Here is an 18433-nt window from a genome sequence, read left to right on the forward strand (position 1 = left end):
TCTTTAATACTGAGACATCATAAGGCAGTATAAAATTACATGAAATATTACCATTTTATCAGACCAGTGGTTGAACATTAAAGAATTTGACTCTTATTTAGGTTACTATCTTAAAGAACATTGTGATTTCTATTTGGTGGCAAATATCCTGTCAGAACTAAAATATTCTTTTCAATTAATTAAGATACTGCTCTGTGTAAGAGAGCTTGGTCTTTTTAGTTAGCTATGGAGAGCAGCTAATTACATACACACATATATACACACACACACCTTCCAATTATGGCTGATTTGACCACATACTTATATACAAAATTATGCACATACACTTGAATTAAGACTTCATAAGTATATAAGTATATAAGAGCTTGACAATGATTTTTGATAGTTGACATGTCTCATGAAATATCTTTAGTTATATTTCATTCACTGAATGTGAATCAGGTGTGAAGGAATAGTGCTTCTGATCAAATGGGAATTGTAGACTGTCATTTCTTCCCCATTTTTATTTAAATTAATATGAATGCTAAAATAGATTAATTCAGATACTAATGATGGGAAAGAGACAGCCATATTGTGAGGAAAGGTATTATTATCATCCCTCAGACTACTGTAGCCTTTCTGGAGCTCTTTCACTATGGGTCAAACTATTTAGCCTTTTGAAACTCTCAGACTTTACTGAACCCATAAACTTTTGATTTAAACTTACAGTCTGCCTTTACCTAAGATCCTGTGTTACAGGCGATAATCATACATGTTATAGCTACAAGTGTAAAATGTCCAAATCAAGCCAGAGCCACTGAATAAATGTCCAGTTGCTGACATGTTCTATGCAGAGAGCAGAACATTGTTTTTGTTTTTCTTTTTTTCCCTTTTTGTTTTTAATTGCACCTTCTTGTTTTTCTACTACTCTTTATTGGTTGTTTCTACTATCTTTGTCCTTAGAAAACAAGATCCTAATGCTAAACAGATCATCTATCTCTATCTCTTGCTACTACTGTGAATTCAGTTACTCTACACTATCTATAGGACTACAAAGAAACAGCTTGGGAAGGAATTATTTGTGCCTATATATTTCTAAATATATGAACAAGAATGTATCTGGAAATTATTTCATAAAAACATTTATTTCTACCATCTGGAAAAAAATGTCTTGGCCTACATCATTTTAGAAGTGTGATTGACCATTGATAACCCATATTATCTTTTTTTTTTTTGGAAATTTTAACTTTTCAAGATATATTTACATTGATAATCTCATATTTTACCAACAACAAGGGAATATTAGCTTGCCATTTTACAATGAGCAAAGCATAATATAATGCAAAGAGCTCTGGATATGAAGCTCAGAGAGACATCTTATATCCATCAACTACACTCTTGGAAAGTCACTTACTCTCAGTTTCCTTGCCTGTAAAAGCTGAAATAATAATATCTGAATTAGCTGTCACCTGATTGTTGTGAGGTCCATATGAGATCTACCAACCTTTAAGCACAACATAAATTGGAGACTATTAAGTGAAAGTTTAGAGGTAATGTGGCTCATCCATTTTGTAGATTTGGCTCAAGATCTTTGAACATAGGAGAGCTCTAGTGCTTTCTAGGAGAGCCAGCTCTGGGGCACTTAATTGTTGTATCATTGACTTGAATTAAAACATCAAGACCATAACTGTCAAGTCTAAAGGTGATATAAATTTGGAAAGGATAATTAACAAATTGCATGGCAGGATAAAATAGTAGGTCAAATCTAATAGGATGGAATTTTAAAATTATTATTGTAAAGTTTTACCTTCAGGTTAAAAAAAATCAACCCCATAATTACCTTGCTCTAGAATTTCTAGCAAACAGTATTTTGGAAAAAAATCTGTATGAGATTTTACTGTACTGTAACTTCATTAATCAACCATGTGCATGGCAGCAGGAAAGCTAATTTAATCTTAGTCACCATTTAGAGACCTGGTTTCTGGGATTGTAGAAGATATAATCCCACTGTATACTGCCCTAGAAAGCCTATATGTGTTGTGTATTATTCTGTCCTTTATGTAATATGGTATAAAAGATGATGATAATAAGCTGAAAGGAACCCAGAGGTATATAGTCAGGATGGCAAGAGGCCTCAAGATCCTATAATAAATTAAAGACTTTAAGGAGTTGAGATATGCTGTGTCTTTTAAGTATTTGAAAGTTTGTCTCATGGAAGAAAGATTATATTTGGTATACTAACTCCAAGCTTTAAAGAAGAAATTAGAACTCCTCTATTATGGAATAGACTACTGTAGAAAGAAGTGCTTTGTTATTACTAGAAGTGAATAAAGATACAATAATAACATTAAATATGTGGAAAAGGGATTTTATGCAGATTTGAATTGGACTCTATATCCTTTCTAAATCTGAGATCTTTCTTTAAGATTTTATCATCTTCTGAATTATATTTTTTCTGTCACTTATTGATTGGATATTTTCATGTGTCATATTCTTCATTTCTGGCAATCACACAACTCTCCAATGTCCTGTGAATCAATTAAAATTTTGATCCTTAATATATTGTAGTCTTTTATAAATTTCAGTCACATTAAATCATTGAAATTTTACATCTAACTAAAGAGATGCATTTATGCTTCAGGGATTTGGAGGATGATCGAAAGAAATTACCAGTATTCCAAATGCAACCCATTATACATTCCTTTTCTTATTCAATTTGGCAGATTACTCATGTTCTTTATGATCTAAAAGTAATGTATTTATTGGACCAGCTTGAGAGATTGACCATTCAATTGTACATTATATCCTATACAACTGATGGTTACTTATTCACTTGTTTTTAACTTGTGTGGATTATTGGAGCAAACTCTTGTGGGTTGTGGATCTCAAATAGAAGACTCTAAGGTTTGATGCCATGATTTTTTTTTAAAGCAACTAGACATAATTTGATAACTTTCTCACAGATTATTGGAAATAATCATTTATTACTTAATCTACCTCTAGTTTACTCCATGGTTGGGGAAAACATATTTTATTTTAATTTTTTGGTATTTTTGGAGTCTAATTAAATTAATTCCCTCTCAGAATGACTAGAATTTCAGAACAGCTAGGATCCAAAGTACTTGCTTCTTTTATTCATCAGTGAAAATAAGTTTTCTTTAACTCTGCTACAAATATATCATTTACCTACAAACTCAGAGTTATAAACAAAAACAATACTTTACCATTTATTCAGTCTTTGTTTCTTTCCTTTAAATAATTTGTCAGTTCCTTGGTTCTGGCTTCATTTCTAGCTAAAATCCTCATCCAGCTTTGATCATACTAACAGATTATATATCTCTCCCTAGGAAGAACTTGTCTTTACTATTAATTTCTCCCATGCTGAGATTTTTGTTTGACTTTCCATATCATCTTCCCTTATATTTGAATTATTGTTGTCATTGTTTTCCTTCTACCTGGATAGATCGCAATGGTAGGAACACATCCTCATAGTCAGGCTCCTCCAACAGAGTATTGTTCAGCACATGTGAGAATTCACCTCTTAAAAATACTTTAGGATTTATAAAGCACTTTCTAAAGAGGCAGATTCTGCAAGTAATACTGTTTTCTCTTTGTTAAAGGGGGGAAGTGAATCTTTGAGAGAAAATACATAGCCTGTCAGTGGTCACTTAGAAAATAGGTATCTGAGGTGGGACTCAAGTTCAGTTTTTCAACTAACAAAACAGTTAAACTTGACCTAGATAGCCCAACAGAAACTTTCCATTGTTGGACATCTCATTATTGATTTATATGTCATTATGTCATATGCATTGATATTGTCTAGAGTAAACCCCATGAAGCATACTTTGGTAATGGGGCCCTTTATGTGCCATGTGTAATATCCTGGGAGGTAGGCTCCTTATCAGGAGAATTATACCTTAGACTTTCTAGTGATCTAAATGTTCTGGCTCAGTGCCAAATGGCTTGGTACTTTGGGATGAGAAAGGAATTCACTTTCCAGTCATTATAGGAGAAAAATCTGCCCACTCATTAAACCTTAAAAAGAAGCAATTCAATTAATCTGTGCTCTCTTCCTTTCCCTATACCAAATATGTGGCATATGACTCCCTTTCTCGAACTATCCATGGCAAAGAGGCTTACATGTTTCTTCCAATTATGACCATTGCAAAAATTATTAAAAGAAAAATAAATGTAATTACTATATTAACTCAGCAACCATTCCCATTCAGCTAGAACTTGATTTAAAAGGCACAAGTGTAAATAGGAAAAATTTGACCAAACATCACTCAAATATGGTGATGTCTCTTCAACAACAGCAACAACAACAACAACAAAAAATCAATCTATTCTGCCTTTTGTAACACCCTCTTTGCCTTTACAACAGAATCCAATAATGCAGGATAATAAACATTTGTTTTCCATAGATATAGCTTAAAGGTTGATTAGACGAATAATGAAGAAACATTTTCAAATAGCGTACAATTAATTTAAACCTTACTGTATTTAATAGGTGAAACTTCATTAAGATATACTTTGAAACAACAACAACAAAGGAAATGGAAGGTTTTATGTAATTATATAAGTACTGTCCTCTATGAAAGAAAAGACATATTCATTGCTAGAAAAGATAATAAAAATTAATTTAATGTGCCAGCAGAATTGTAGTTTGTTAAGTTGTTAAAAATTTCACATAGGTGAAATCTCTTTAGGCATGAAAGAAAGATAAGTGAACTTGCTACTTGCTAAATGAATATTTTTATTTAAGTGCAAAAAAATCTAGAAATTTTTCTAACTGGTAAAATATATAAAAATGTTCAATTAAGTTATGTTCATATTCCAAAAATTTAAAAGATCTTCACGTGATGTGAAAATGAGTAAGATATTAAATTACTAGAAAGTGACCATAATAATATATTTTTCTTTTACATCCCAAATATTTTAATTCCTGGATATAATGAACATGAAAACAACAACAAAAACATTTTTGAGAAGTTCTCAATATGTAATGATTTATGAAATTTTGAAATTAAATTTGAGGCAAATATAAGATTTTAAATATAAGGTCCACCGCTTATGCTGAATTTTTATAGGATTCAAGAATCATTGCCTGTTAACATTGTTAACTAGCTAAAGAATTCAAGATTTTAATAGCTTACAGGTTAAGTAAATTCAATGGCGTAACAAAGCAAAATTAAAAAAAAAAAAAGCAAGGGAATGCTTTTTTTCTTTGATTCAGTTTGTTTAATTTAATTCTTGAAATTCTTCAAGATAGAACTTTCCCATTATGAATACTCACATCATGGATAAGTATTAAAAAATGTTCCTCTAATTAATGTTTCTTTTTTAAAAGTTAAAAAGGACTTAGCCATTAGATTTAGATCTCAAGAACGAAAGGGATTTATCTATGGTTACACAACTCTGAGGCAAAATTTAATTCCTCTATTCATTATACATCATTCTCTTAAATATAATCTTGGGACCAAATGCTTTGAAAGAATATGTAATCTTTGTGTCAAACATTTTAATATGAGTAATATATCTTCTATGTGAACAGGTTGAGGATCTGACATGATTTTTACAAAACATCAGAATAGTGTCTGTAGTCACCAGTGAATCAAGAGTATTCATGTATTAGGAGCCCAGAAAATCTGAGCACACTTTTCAACTTGGAACACCCTGTGTACTTGAATTGTTTGAGATTCCCAGGACAGAAGTAAAGTTCATCAGCTATTCTTATTTACCTTTTCATCAATAAAATGAAAAACTAGAACATGCAAAATAGATCTACATTGATATCTTTCTCATCCTTCTTACCCCATCATCTCCAAAGAAAAAGTCTTCCCCATTGAGGATAAGTTTTAAATGTTCTTCAAACTATAGCATTCCTGTTTAGGTCTGAATTGAAGACATTTGATCTTTTTTAAAAGGTATTCTGAAGCTTCCTTTCCTTGTCCTCCCATTACCAATTTTTTTCTTTCCTTCCTTAGTATAAGAATTTCTTATAGTAAGAGTAAGGGATAGAAATGTGTTGTCTGTGATTTATTTTCTTGTGCACATAGAAAATGGAGGCACAATACAATCTGAAGATTCTCTTAATTAGAAATTCATATCTCTTTCTACTGTATTATATTGCTAAGTCAAAAGGTCCTATTTTGGTAGTCAGGAGACTAGGATTTCACTCTTCAACAAATGAGTCATATGATCTTGGAAAAATCACTAGTTATCAATAACCTTTTTCATATAATTCAAATGATTCCTTGCAACTATAATTTCTTTTTGAATAGCTTTTATTCTTCTACCTCTATGTCAAAGTATCCAAGTTCTCTTTTTCCTATCATTCATATAGACAAAGGCAATAATAAAATAATAATAACTCAGACATAAAGAGAATTTTTAATATTTCCAAAGATTTACTGCTACAAATTCCAAATCATGTACTATTAGAACTGGCAGAAAGCTTGGAATCACAGAATTCAAAATTAAAAGTGGGCTATGAAATATCATGGAAAGAGAACAATAAAGGTCACATAATTTTCATAGCCCTAACACTTAATATGATATCTATGACTTTAATCACAAGTTAATATATGTTTATTGTTAAATCAATAACTCAGTCTCTTTCTTGACCATGGACAGCCACCAGGAGGATGGTCAGAAATGGAATGTCCTATTTCCAGTCCTTCTCAGCCCTTAAATACTCTATTGCAATTACATCATTACAGCATACTGATTATGTGTGAACTAGAGAATCATTATATCACCATGCTAAGTATATGTATACTAAAGAACCATCATATCATCAGTTCCACTTAGTTAACACTTCATTGTAAGTATCTTTGTTTCGACAATTCTCAGATGAAGAAATTGAAACTATTTCTAGCCATATGAAAAGATGTTCCAAGTTATTATTAATCAGAGAAATGCAAATTAAGACAACTCTGAGATACCACTACATACCTGTCAGACTGGCTAGAATGACAGGGAAAGATAATGCAGAATGTTGGAAGGGATGTGGGAAAACAGGGACACTAATACATTGTTGGTGGAACTGTGAATACATCCAACCATTCTGGAGAGAAATTTGGAACTATGCTCAAAAAGTTATCAAACTGTGCATACCCTTTGATCCAGCAGTGTTACTACTGGGCTTATATCCCAAAGAGATCATAAAAAAGGGAAAGGGACCTGTCTGTGCATGAATGTTTGTGGCAGCCCTCTTTGTAGTGGCCAGAAACTGGAAACTGAGTGAATGCCCATCAATTGGAGAATGGCTGAATAAATTGTGGTATATGAATATTATTGAATATTATTGTTCTGTAAGAAATGACCAACAGGATGATTTCAGAAAGGCCTGGAGAGATTTACATGAACTGATGCTGACTGAAATGAGCAGGGCCAAGAGATCATTATATACTTCAACAACAATACTATATGATGACCAATTCTGATGGACCTGGTCATCCTCAGCAATGAGATCAACCAAATCAGTTCCAATGGAGCAGTAATGAACTGAACCACCTACTCCCAGTGAAAGAATTCTGGGAGATGACTAAAAACCATTACATCGAATTCCCAATCCCTATATTTTTGCCCACCTGCATTTTTTCCTTCACAGGCTAATTGTACAATATTTCAGAGTCCAATTCTTTTTGCACAGCAAAATAACGGTTTGGCCATGTATACTTATTGTGTATCTAATTTATATTTTAATATATTTAACATCTACTGGTCATCCTGCCATCTGGGAGAGGGGATGGGGAGAAGGAGGGGGAAAATTGGAGCAAGTGGTTTGGCAGTTGTCAATGCTGTAAAGTTACCCATGCATATAACCTGTAAATAAAAGGCTATTAAATTAAAGAAAAAAGTATCTGTTTCACATATACTTCACCAAAGTTCCAGCCCTCCACATCATAGCATACTTAGTTAAAGAATGGATAAACAAAAGTTGTTTTGTGGATAAAGTAGAGCATTATTGTTTTATAAGATGTAACAAATATGAATAGGTCAAATTATTTGTGGTCTTGTATGGACTGAAGTAGCATGGAATTAGCAAAGTCATGAGAACAATTTAATTGATGACCTCGATTATATAACATAAAACAAGACAAACATTTCAGAACTATAATCAATGCAACATTCAATCATGACATCAAAAGATAGCAGAATTGGGATGTGGAATCTAGAAGACCTAAGTTTTTGCTAACTGTGGGAAAGCCTCTGACTCTCTTTCCTCATTTATCAAATAGGTATGATAATGACACCTACTTCACAGAGTTATGTAAAAGAAATTAAATTTGAAAAATGAAGTGCTTTACTCCCCTTGAAATACTATAAAAGTCCTAGCTACTGTTATTGACTATAGGTCTTCTCTCTTCTTTTTATCGTGTGTTCACTGATTTTTCTTAAGTTCAAAGTCATCATCAGTTAAAAAGCAAAAGAACCAAAGTCGAGAAAAAATATTAGTTGAAGGGGGATTTTTTTCTGCAGGCATAAAAAGCAATGTCCTCATTGCATTTTTTTTTTTTACTTCTAATCTTTGTTCCATCTCCATTTGAAATAATCTTCCCATATGGGGGGGAAAGAATATACTATGTTTATAAAATTTACAAGTGGGGATAATGAATGTGAAAATTAACAAATTAGATTTCAGATTTACATAAGTGCTGAATGGAATTTATTTACATTAGAACACCTGGTTACCTGGGTCTCACTTGATGATGTGATTCTGCAAATTACTAATTTACTGCTAATAGCTGTCTCAGATTCTGTTTTGCCATTGGAATATCAATTTATTCAATTATCATTTGAGAAAGGGGCTAAATATAAAGGAAAATATTTGGAAATTTCAGTAAAATGTTGACAATTTTTTAATGCATTTTGATCAAATAACATTAAGTTATCATTGATCTTCCCATTTTAAAAAAATAAAATCCTCTTCTCCCAATTGTTAATATAATGAATTTTCAGGTGGGATTATAAACATTTCAAGCAATTCCAGTGGAATCTTTTTAAAAACCGGGAAGAAAAAAAATCCTGTGTAAATATTAAAAGGAAAGCTATGTCAAGTTTTCACAGCAGTATAAGTTTTTAAATGATCTTTCCTTCTGAAAGAATAGATAAAATATTACCCTTGCCAAACCAATGTTTTTTTTTTTTAATAGAAATCTTTCAGTTATTCTAAAACTACTAATGGACAAAGTAAGCATAGTAAACAAATATATACCCCTCTCTCCTGTCCCAAAGAATCTAGGTCAGTCTTGGCTCTCCTTAGTAAATTTTTATTTGTTTTATTCCTTATCCCATTTTTTTCTGCCTTTTTTTTTGTTTTTGGTCACATAAGCTCTTTAAAGAAGTTGAGTTTTCCCTTCTCAAAGGAATCCCAGAAGAACCTAGGTCTTTTTTGTTTTACAATTTATATGCATAATAGAAAAGGGCAGAGAAGAGGAAGTGAATTGTACAATGAAAATGAATCCATTAAACCTCAACAGAAAGTGTTTGTCTGTTTAGAGATAAGAAAGCATTCATGATGCAGTTTAAACTTTCTTTGGATGACTTTTTATTGTTCCTCTGGGGGAAAAAAATCTGAAATGGGGCCATCATGAGAACTAATTAGAATGAGTGTGAATTTTTGAACCCTTGGAATATTTTTCTGGATTTTTATAATTGACTTGTATGGAGAAAATTGGATTAGAACATCATTAAAAAAAAAAAAAACTAAGCTTTATAGATTTTTTTTTCTTTTGAGTCATAAAAGCTGTCTAATGACAACCAGTAGCTTTCCCTCTTCTGTATTTGATGAATAATGTCGTTTCTTCAGAAATACATAAATAAAATCTGAATTCTATGTGTACATATATAATTCTGAAATTTTCATTTTGTACAAGAATTTATGTATCATAGGCAAATTCATTTATGTGCATTCAGTATGACAAGGAGTTAAATTGCCTTAGTAAAAGTATGTGTATAAAGAAAATTGACCTAACCTCTAAATTTGTTTATCAATATTGAATTTATACATGTTTCTATATATAGATGGAAATTTGCTTATTGTTTCTAGTGATCTAATGATGTTAGTGGAACTAAATCATTGAAAATGTTTTTAGGGAATTTACTGATCCAATTTTTGAAATATGGGGACATATCAACTTGTTTCTCTTTGATAGCTTTGTCTGTTTAAATTTGTTTATTCTGTTTGATAGAAATGGATGAAGAGGGTGCTGATCTTTAAAGAGTTTGTACTGAAAAAGAAAATAAAAGAACTATTTTAAAATAGAATTAAACTCAGTACTGCAAGATGCTTTGACAGCAGTAATGAAAAAGTTACTAACATGCCCTCAAAAAGTTTACTGTCAAGTAAATTGTTTAAACATTCTTTTTTACTCTTTGCTCAAAGTATAGTTTCATAGGCTCATGGGGTTTCAAATAAAAGGAAACTTTGAGCTCACTTAATACAAGTTCATAACTTTATAGAAGATCCAGCCAACAAAAGTGAATTTCAAGATTTTACCAATAGTTAATTGCATAGGAATGAGATTAAAATTCAAATAGTCTGACTTCAAATCCAGTGTTTTTTGTTTTTGGATGAAATGTTTGTGGTTATTTTCTGAGAAATTTTCCTCATTTTTCTCCTTTAGATCAAAAGATAAAGTTGGGACAGTTAGATGGCTCAGTGGATAGGTAGTATCCCTGAAGTCAGGAGGACCTGAATTCAAATCTGGCCTCAGACATTTAATATTTCCTAACTGTGGGCAAGTCACTTAACTCCAAATGCCTTAGCAAAAAAAAATTAAGATCATTAAACAACTTTTTGTGGAGTTCATTGTTTTAAATAAATCATTTGTCTTAATTAAAGGCCAAAGCCTGAGCTAGTTTTTCTTACTAGTGCAGTCTTGTGAAATTTGGGTCCCTTCCTTCCCTCATCCCTTTCAGAATTCTTCTTCCTTCTTTTTTTTTCTCCTCTCCCTCAACATCCTCTCTCCTTCTCCTTCAGTTTGTTGTATAAATATCACAAGAAACAAACATCATTTGAGACAAGTTTCAAGGACTGGCATTCAACAGTTTAAATGTATAGAGGAATAGATGCTGGTATTCAACAGTTTTTCTGTATCTTCTTCTCTGCCAAGCCTGGATATCCTCAAATGGAATATAAACTCCTTAAGAGCAAAGATTGTTAACTTTTTGTATTTTAACTTTCAGGATCTAGCACAGGAATTATAGTATTGATTTGAATTGAATTCCTTACACCAAAACATTAGCTACCTTCTAAGGATGGTACAATTATTATAAGAAGGAACCTAATTCATCCTAATTCATCCTCATTTCCTTGACTTAAATTGAATTAGGGACTTCAGAGATTAACATGCCTTCTAGATGCAATGTAATTGTTGGTGAAAAAAGAAAACTGAGGAGTGTGGATAATATTAATGTGGGTGCATGATGGCAGGCACCAAAAATTGGGGTTCGGTTATGTAAAGAATCCACAGTAGTCATTTTCTTTGACAAAAAGTAGATTTATTTAGAGAAGAAGTTATAAACAAAATGAAGTGATGCACTAAACACCAGGAATGCTAAATATGAAAAAAAGTGGGAGAGCATATGAGAGACAAGTTCCTCAATGGAACTCACAATGACCCAGTGGAAAGGGAGCGCCCTGTATAGTTGGGTCATGCCCTTAGCTTGCAGCTTAAATAGTAAGAGGACTTAGCACCCTTGAGGAATTAATTAGAGACAAAGAAGAGAAGTGGGGTTGGGAAGCATAAAGTGGGAGAGGTAAGTGGAAAGATACCATGAGGCAGAGTGCCATGATAGATTGACCAAAAGTAGCACAGCAGCTATAGATGGCCCATAAGTAGACTTTATAGGAAAAATTTAACCTCAGGGAAGTGACCGGGATTTCTGATAGTATATGGCAAGATGAGACTGCTTGAGACCTCTGCAAAGGGTATGTTTCAGGGGTTTGACATAACTTGGATTTCAGACTGTACAACTTTCCCAGAGGGTGGGATCATGGAGTTAAATTGATCTCTATCAGTGTCCTCTCTCTGCTTGCCTCGAGTATCAGTTCTTTAGTTTTTCTGTGCCCAACACACCATTTGGGACCTCAACAACATAACTTTAAAAAATATATACTTTTAATTGTGTATTTAACAATCATCAAGTATAAATTTTTAAGTATACAAAAGAGAAAAAAGAGAAATTGTGAAGTCTGGGCTAACTCCCTGTAGGCTTCAAGGTCAGCCAGTCAGAATAAGCAAAACTGTCCATTCATATCTTTTATAAGGCTCAGCTAACTTAACACTGGGCACTGAAAAGGCAAATCTTTTCATATTCTCCCTATCTAGAGGAATAGAATAGAAACAATCCTTAATATCTATAATCCAAAGAGGCCATTCTCTAGGTAACTGAGTAGGAGATGGAAGTCCAGGCTGAAGAGTTTCCATAGTTTCCATCTGTTCATTTACCTTTCTTAAATGAGTCAACATCCTCCATTTTCCAGATTTCTTTCTTACAACAAATACAGGGGAAGTCCAAGGACTTAGAGAAGGTTGTAAGTGTCCTTGGCCAAGTTGCTCCTGTACTATATCTAATAAGGCCTGAATTTTATTGCTAGCTAAGGGCCACTGTTCTATCCACACTGGTGTATCTGTTTTCCACTGCATAGGAACAGGTGAAAGTGTTGGTAGGCCTTCAACAGCAGCCCTGTCTAAAAAATAAAGTACCCATTTGTAATCCTAATTGTTGTAAAATGCCTCTTCCCCACAGATTGATGGGGATTTTTTTAAGTATAAAAGGAGTAAAAACTCCTGTTTCACCTTCAAAAGTTCATCTCAAAGGAGTAACACTAACTTCAGCTGCTATTGATCCTCCTACACCAGACATATAGGTTCTGCCTTAATCTTTGGCCAGTGACTGAGACAGTTGGCACCTCTAATGACTGTACAATCTGCACCTGTGTCTACCAATGCTTCTAGTAGTTATATAGATAGTGATCATAGGATGGTCAGCTGTCATAGCTGCAGTTTTGTTGCTTGGAGTCAGAATCTGGGCAACTATCACCAGATTGCTTTTTAGGAGTCTGTATCAGTAAAGCTGATGCTACTCCTTCTCCCAGTTGATAAGTCACACATTGTCTACCTGTATTAGTCACTGGAATATTATCTACACATTCCCCAGTTTCCCACATCAGTGTATGGATGAACACTATTTTGTAAGTACTCTTAGGAGGTGAAATGGTCAAACCTGGAGGCAAGGGATCCATAGGCTGTAAAGGAACAGATTTCACCTTTCCAGGGGGTATCTCAGTTGTCCCAGATGCATACAACTCTATTCTCCCCAATTGTAATCCCTTTCTCCCATCAGATTGCTTCCTGTGTGATTGATTGGGTAATCCCTTTCTCCCTTCAGATGGCTTCCTAGCTGATTGGTCATGTCTGGCTATGGAACTTCTAAAGACTCTCTGGGTGTAGCATTGGTTGACATCATGCCCCAAGTATTTTTTGCCTTGGGCCCTGGGGCTGGGCCCCTTATCTAGTTTCCCTGAATCAGTCTATATTCTGATGCCCAATGGAAGCCTCTATTGCATTTTGGAAATGGGGTTTTGTTTCTTGTTCTCCCACCCTGTTTTCTCACGCTGTCTCTATGCCAACATTGAGCTTTCCGATGTCCTACTTTACCACATTGAAAGCACTGATGAGTCTCTACTCACCCTTTGCAAAAAGGGACCCTGTCTTCCCATGTTCAGATCTTGAGAAGTCTTATAGCCTGGCTATAAAAGGTATTTGTGCCCACTGTGGCACAACATCTTATGATCTCCTCTAAAGGAACATACTTGTGTAGTCCTAGTATAATTCTTTTACAAACTTCATTAGAATTTTCTTTAGCAAGTTGCCTTATAATTTATGTTGCTGCATTTTCACCAATGGTTTGTATGATAGCTGTGTGCAGACATCCCACAAAATCAGCAAAGGGTTCATTTGGCCTTTGTGTTATTTTTGTGATGGCCTCTCCTTTGTCCTGTTTACCTGGGATAATACCCCATGCTTTGATAGCAGTAGCATCATTTCACTCATATGCTGCTATGGGGTAATTAATCTGTGCTGAAATATCTGCATAAGAACCTACATCTGTTAGTTGGTCATAGGCGATTGGAGTATTAACTCCACTTAGACTATTTTGTTGAGCTTGCATCCTATGGAGCTCACTATATTCAGAAATCCACAACAAGTTTTGTCCAGGTTTTAAGCATGTCCTTGCTATAGATTTCCAGTAACTAGGGGTTAAGACTTCATAAACCAAATTCTGTAATAACATAAGATAATGTAGCCCCATAAAGAGTGCAAGCCTTTTTCAGGTCTTTGAGGATTTCTAGATCAAAAGGAATGTATCTTCTACTTTCTTGACCTGAAGAGTTAAACTGTTGAATCACAGGATACATTTCTATTCTCAAATCGGCTGTATTCTGCTCTTCTTCTATGACTTTAAGTATTGCCTTTTGCAATCTAGTCATGGGAGGGGGTGATTGTTGGGGGGGTAGAAGTGCTGCTGATATCACTGCCCCTCCCAGTACTTCTCCTCCCTCCACCTTGGAAGGTGAAATTGATGGTGGGGGGTAGAGGAGGTGTCAAGGACTGCTCTGGTGTAGGTGGATTTGAAGCTGGGCTGTGAGAGTGAGAATCACAGACCTTCAAGTTCACTTAAGTCCTCACCTCTCTGGTGATATTGCCATTAATCTATCCTTTGTCTTCCTCTTTTTCTTCATACTTCCTCATCTGGATGTTCTTAAAACTTTTCTTTTTTCTATAACTTGTGAGATTCTTTAAGGACAATTGTATTAAGTTGTGCATATAGAATGTTTCCTTGGAAATTGAATCAGGACCATTATCATTATAATATTCACATAGTTGATCTCCTACTAGTTTCCAGTTATCTGCCTCTGTTTCTTCTTCCTTGAAGAACCAAGCACATGTACATTCTAATGTATTGACGAGTCCATCAATGTGCTCCCAAATTACAATTAAACCCTCTCTTTATCAGTCTGAGTATGCTTCCTGTAGATCTCCTTCAAGATGGGGTTCGGGGAGGGGGCAGGGTTGAGAGAGAATCTTTTCCTAATATCTGCCCCATTTCAGCTAGAAAATGAGAGTTACTAGTTTAGCTCTTAATAAAGTAAGTTCCCTCTTTGTCTATTAAAATACTCACCCTATTTCCTGGTCACAGGGACTTCTTCAGTGAAATTAGGATCCCTGATTCACACATTGGGCACCAAAATGTGAAGTCTGGACTAGCTCCCTGGAGACCTCAGGATCAGCTAGAGTCAGGATAAGCAAACGCCGGTGGTCTTTAGGGGGAGAAGTGAAGGAGATGGACAAAACTGCCAGGAGTTTTGCCAAGGATCCCTCGATTTTAGAGTCCAGAATCTCCACACTTTTCTCCTCTCAGTCCTGCAGCCAAGTGAAGTCTGGCTCATTTATCCCTACCTTCTAATCCTTGCCTATTATCTGTATACACCAAACATTGAGTAAGCACTGAAGAGTGAGAAGGGCCATTCTTCCAAACATATGTTAATAGAGTCATTGTCTTATATCTAATATGTAATTAGCCTTAAGTGCTTGGTTGTCTGATTCAAGCATACCTTTGAAGAGTTTCAGCTCTTTACAAGAAATATATAAGAAACTGATTTAAATAAAAATATGTTCTTAGATATAGTGACTAGAACTCTCTTTTTGTTGTGGTTGTTGTTTTTCACATGTTTAAGGAACTTTCTGGTAAGGAGAATCTTATCAGTATAGATCAGCTTCTTCTTTGTAGTCTCAGAAAACTGTGTGGAATACTGAATAGTTGACTTATGGAGGTTCTAAGAAGTACATCTGTGTCAAAGATGGACATTGAACTTCAGAAGTCTTCATAATTTCAAAACCTTATTTAATATAATTTTCTGCTACACCCAACTTATAGAAAAGATCTTTGAAGCCATCTAATCCAATTTTTTTTAATGGATGAGTAATGTTCCATATATCATGGACTACTTTTTTGTTTTTCAGACAGCATTGCATTTCCCACTTGTATTCATTTGGAATCAGCATCCTTTATGCCTGGAAAATATTTCCTCCTTTCTGAAAATCCTTCTGTTCCTTCAAGTTTCAGCTCAAGTGTTAGTTCTGTAATATCTTCCCTAATTCTCCAAGTGTTGATTTCAATCCTTTCTCAAATAACTTGTATAATTCTTATTCGATTATGTGTCCTTTTCAGTTTTTCTAACATTACTGCACTATAGCTCCTTTGAGAACTGGAAACTTTATTTTTATCTGGCTATTTCACTATCCTAAGTTCAGGTTTTCTTGATGCCAAGTAAATTTTCTACATACTATATCACACCACTACCATTATATTTGTAAAGATCAGTAAAAAAGCCCACTGAAAGTATCTGTAAATGAAAGATAGCTGGCATATAATCATTATGTATGTTGTACAGGAACTAATGATATGCAACTACTAACTTTTGAGAAAGTTTCATAAAAAAGGAGGAATCCAATTGTGATCCTAAAAGATGAAAGGAAAGTTGGAAATCTGATAAACTGAATATGGATGTAAATTTCCTGTCAGAAAATACTTGGCTGAACTACAGATAGATATTTAGATTTGATTCAGAAAGCACAAAGTAGAGATTTCCAAAGGAGGGGAAAATAGGTTAAGCAAAAAGTAGAAAGGAAATTATTGTGTCTTTTCTAATTTTACTATAGTTAAAGTCCATGCAAATGAATGGAAAAGTGGGAAAAAAACATAATGCTTTTAGGTACCTCTGGGGAAGAAGAAGTAACAGCAGTGGGCATTTGAGATATGGAAAAGATAAGGGTGGGGGAAAGATGGTTCTGAGCTTGAAAGAATGGCTATAGTGTATAATGATGAAAAAATTGGTGATGATGCAATGAGGACAAGAATTGATTGTTGGAGTTGAAATAAGTTTTAGAGATAGTGCTCTTATGAAATATTTTTATCTTTCCATTCATTTTTGAATTTTGAAGCAAAATAAAATTCTTCTCCTTAAAAGCATGGATTATATTTAATATATTTCATGAAATCATATCAGTTGCAAAGTATTTGTTACCCAACTTTTGCAACTTGTAAGGTTTCCTTTACTCAGTTTTGTAATTCTGGGCAGCTAGATGTTACAGTAGATAGAGTCCCAATTCTGGAGTCAAAAAGACATGAATTCAAATATTTGTCCTTGTTGAGTTGTTTTAGTGTATCTGAATCTTTGTGACCATGAGAAGAGAACCATGATGAGAATCAGGGAGAAAAAAATATCAGAAGAGAGGAATAAGAAATTGACTAAGTTGTTGCCCCCTCAAAGGACAGCATAGCTTGATTTTAGATATGAGACAGTGTGGTAGAATGAAAAGATCCCTTACATGAAAAGGTCTGAGTTTTGAACTGTCTTTGTACCTTTGTGTGCTGTGACAAATGACCTAGCTTTTCTGAGTCTTGATTTCCTTATCTGCAAGATGATAGAATGTTACTAGATGTCTTTGGCATTTGGTTTACATTAGAAAAGAAAATGACTTCTATCTCTAGAAGTATGATCCTACAATCTGGCGAGATTTATATACACATCAAAAGCCTACTATTATTTTCAGGATATTAAAAATGAAGAAGATATCATAAATAATATATCACAATGTGATTTTTTAATTGCATAACAAAAAGACTGTTCCATTTATATAATTATTTGGCGATTTGTTGCTATTGAGAAATTAGAAAAAATTCTTACCTCAGAATTTTTTTTTCACTTTAAAAAGAAAAAGTGTTTCATCTGTGAGCAAAACAAACTAGAAGAAGGAATGTGAAAGAAAGACATTTGATTCATGAGTATCATTTTTTCCCCCAGAGGATAAAAATAGATGAGATGAAAACACTTTAACTTAACACCTGCATTTTAAATATGTTTTTATTCTTTTAGAACCTGAAATGATTTAGTCACAAAACTAAAGGTCTTATTTGCACATTGATGGACAGATGGTACTTTCTGGCAAAAGGCCTACTGAAATATGGTGCCATATGCACTAGACAGGTTTAATGAAAGAAGGAAGAATTTGCTTGCAGGGAATTTTAAAATTATTCATTCCGTCACATTTCTCTTTGAAATTTAATTTTCAAAAGATTTTTTTACCAGTAAATATGTTTATTATGATGATTTGTGATGATCAAAAAAATTTCAAATTTATCCTAGTTGATTAAAAATATAAGAAAGTCAAATATTAAATATATTAATTTTAAAAATACATTTTTATAAATCCTTTCTGCATTTTTCATGACCACTGGCAGGTTACTACCTGAATTTAACTCAGTCTCTTTCTGTTTCCAAGACCAACCATTTTTCCTTTATGACTCATCCCCCACCAATCTCTATGGAACTCTCAAAGACTACATATCATTGATACAGAAGAGGGGAGAATTT

General features: G+C 33.7%; 1 protein-coding gene across 1 annotated transcript in view; it reads left to right on the forward strand.

The window, feature by feature from the left end:
- Positions 1 to 18433, forward strand: part of CNTNAP2 (contactin associated protein 2) — a 2632466-nt gene that overhangs the window by 1356655 nt on the left and 1257378 nt on the right. The window lies entirely within an intron of this gene.

Source organism: Sarcophilus harrisii, chromosome 5 (assembly GCF_902635505.1).
Source record: "Sarcophilus harrisii chromosome 5, mSarHar1.11, whole genome shotgun sequence".
NCBI classification, from domain to species: Eukaryota; Metazoa; Chordata; class Mammalia; order Dasyuromorphia; family Dasyuridae; genus Sarcophilus; species Sarcophilus harrisii.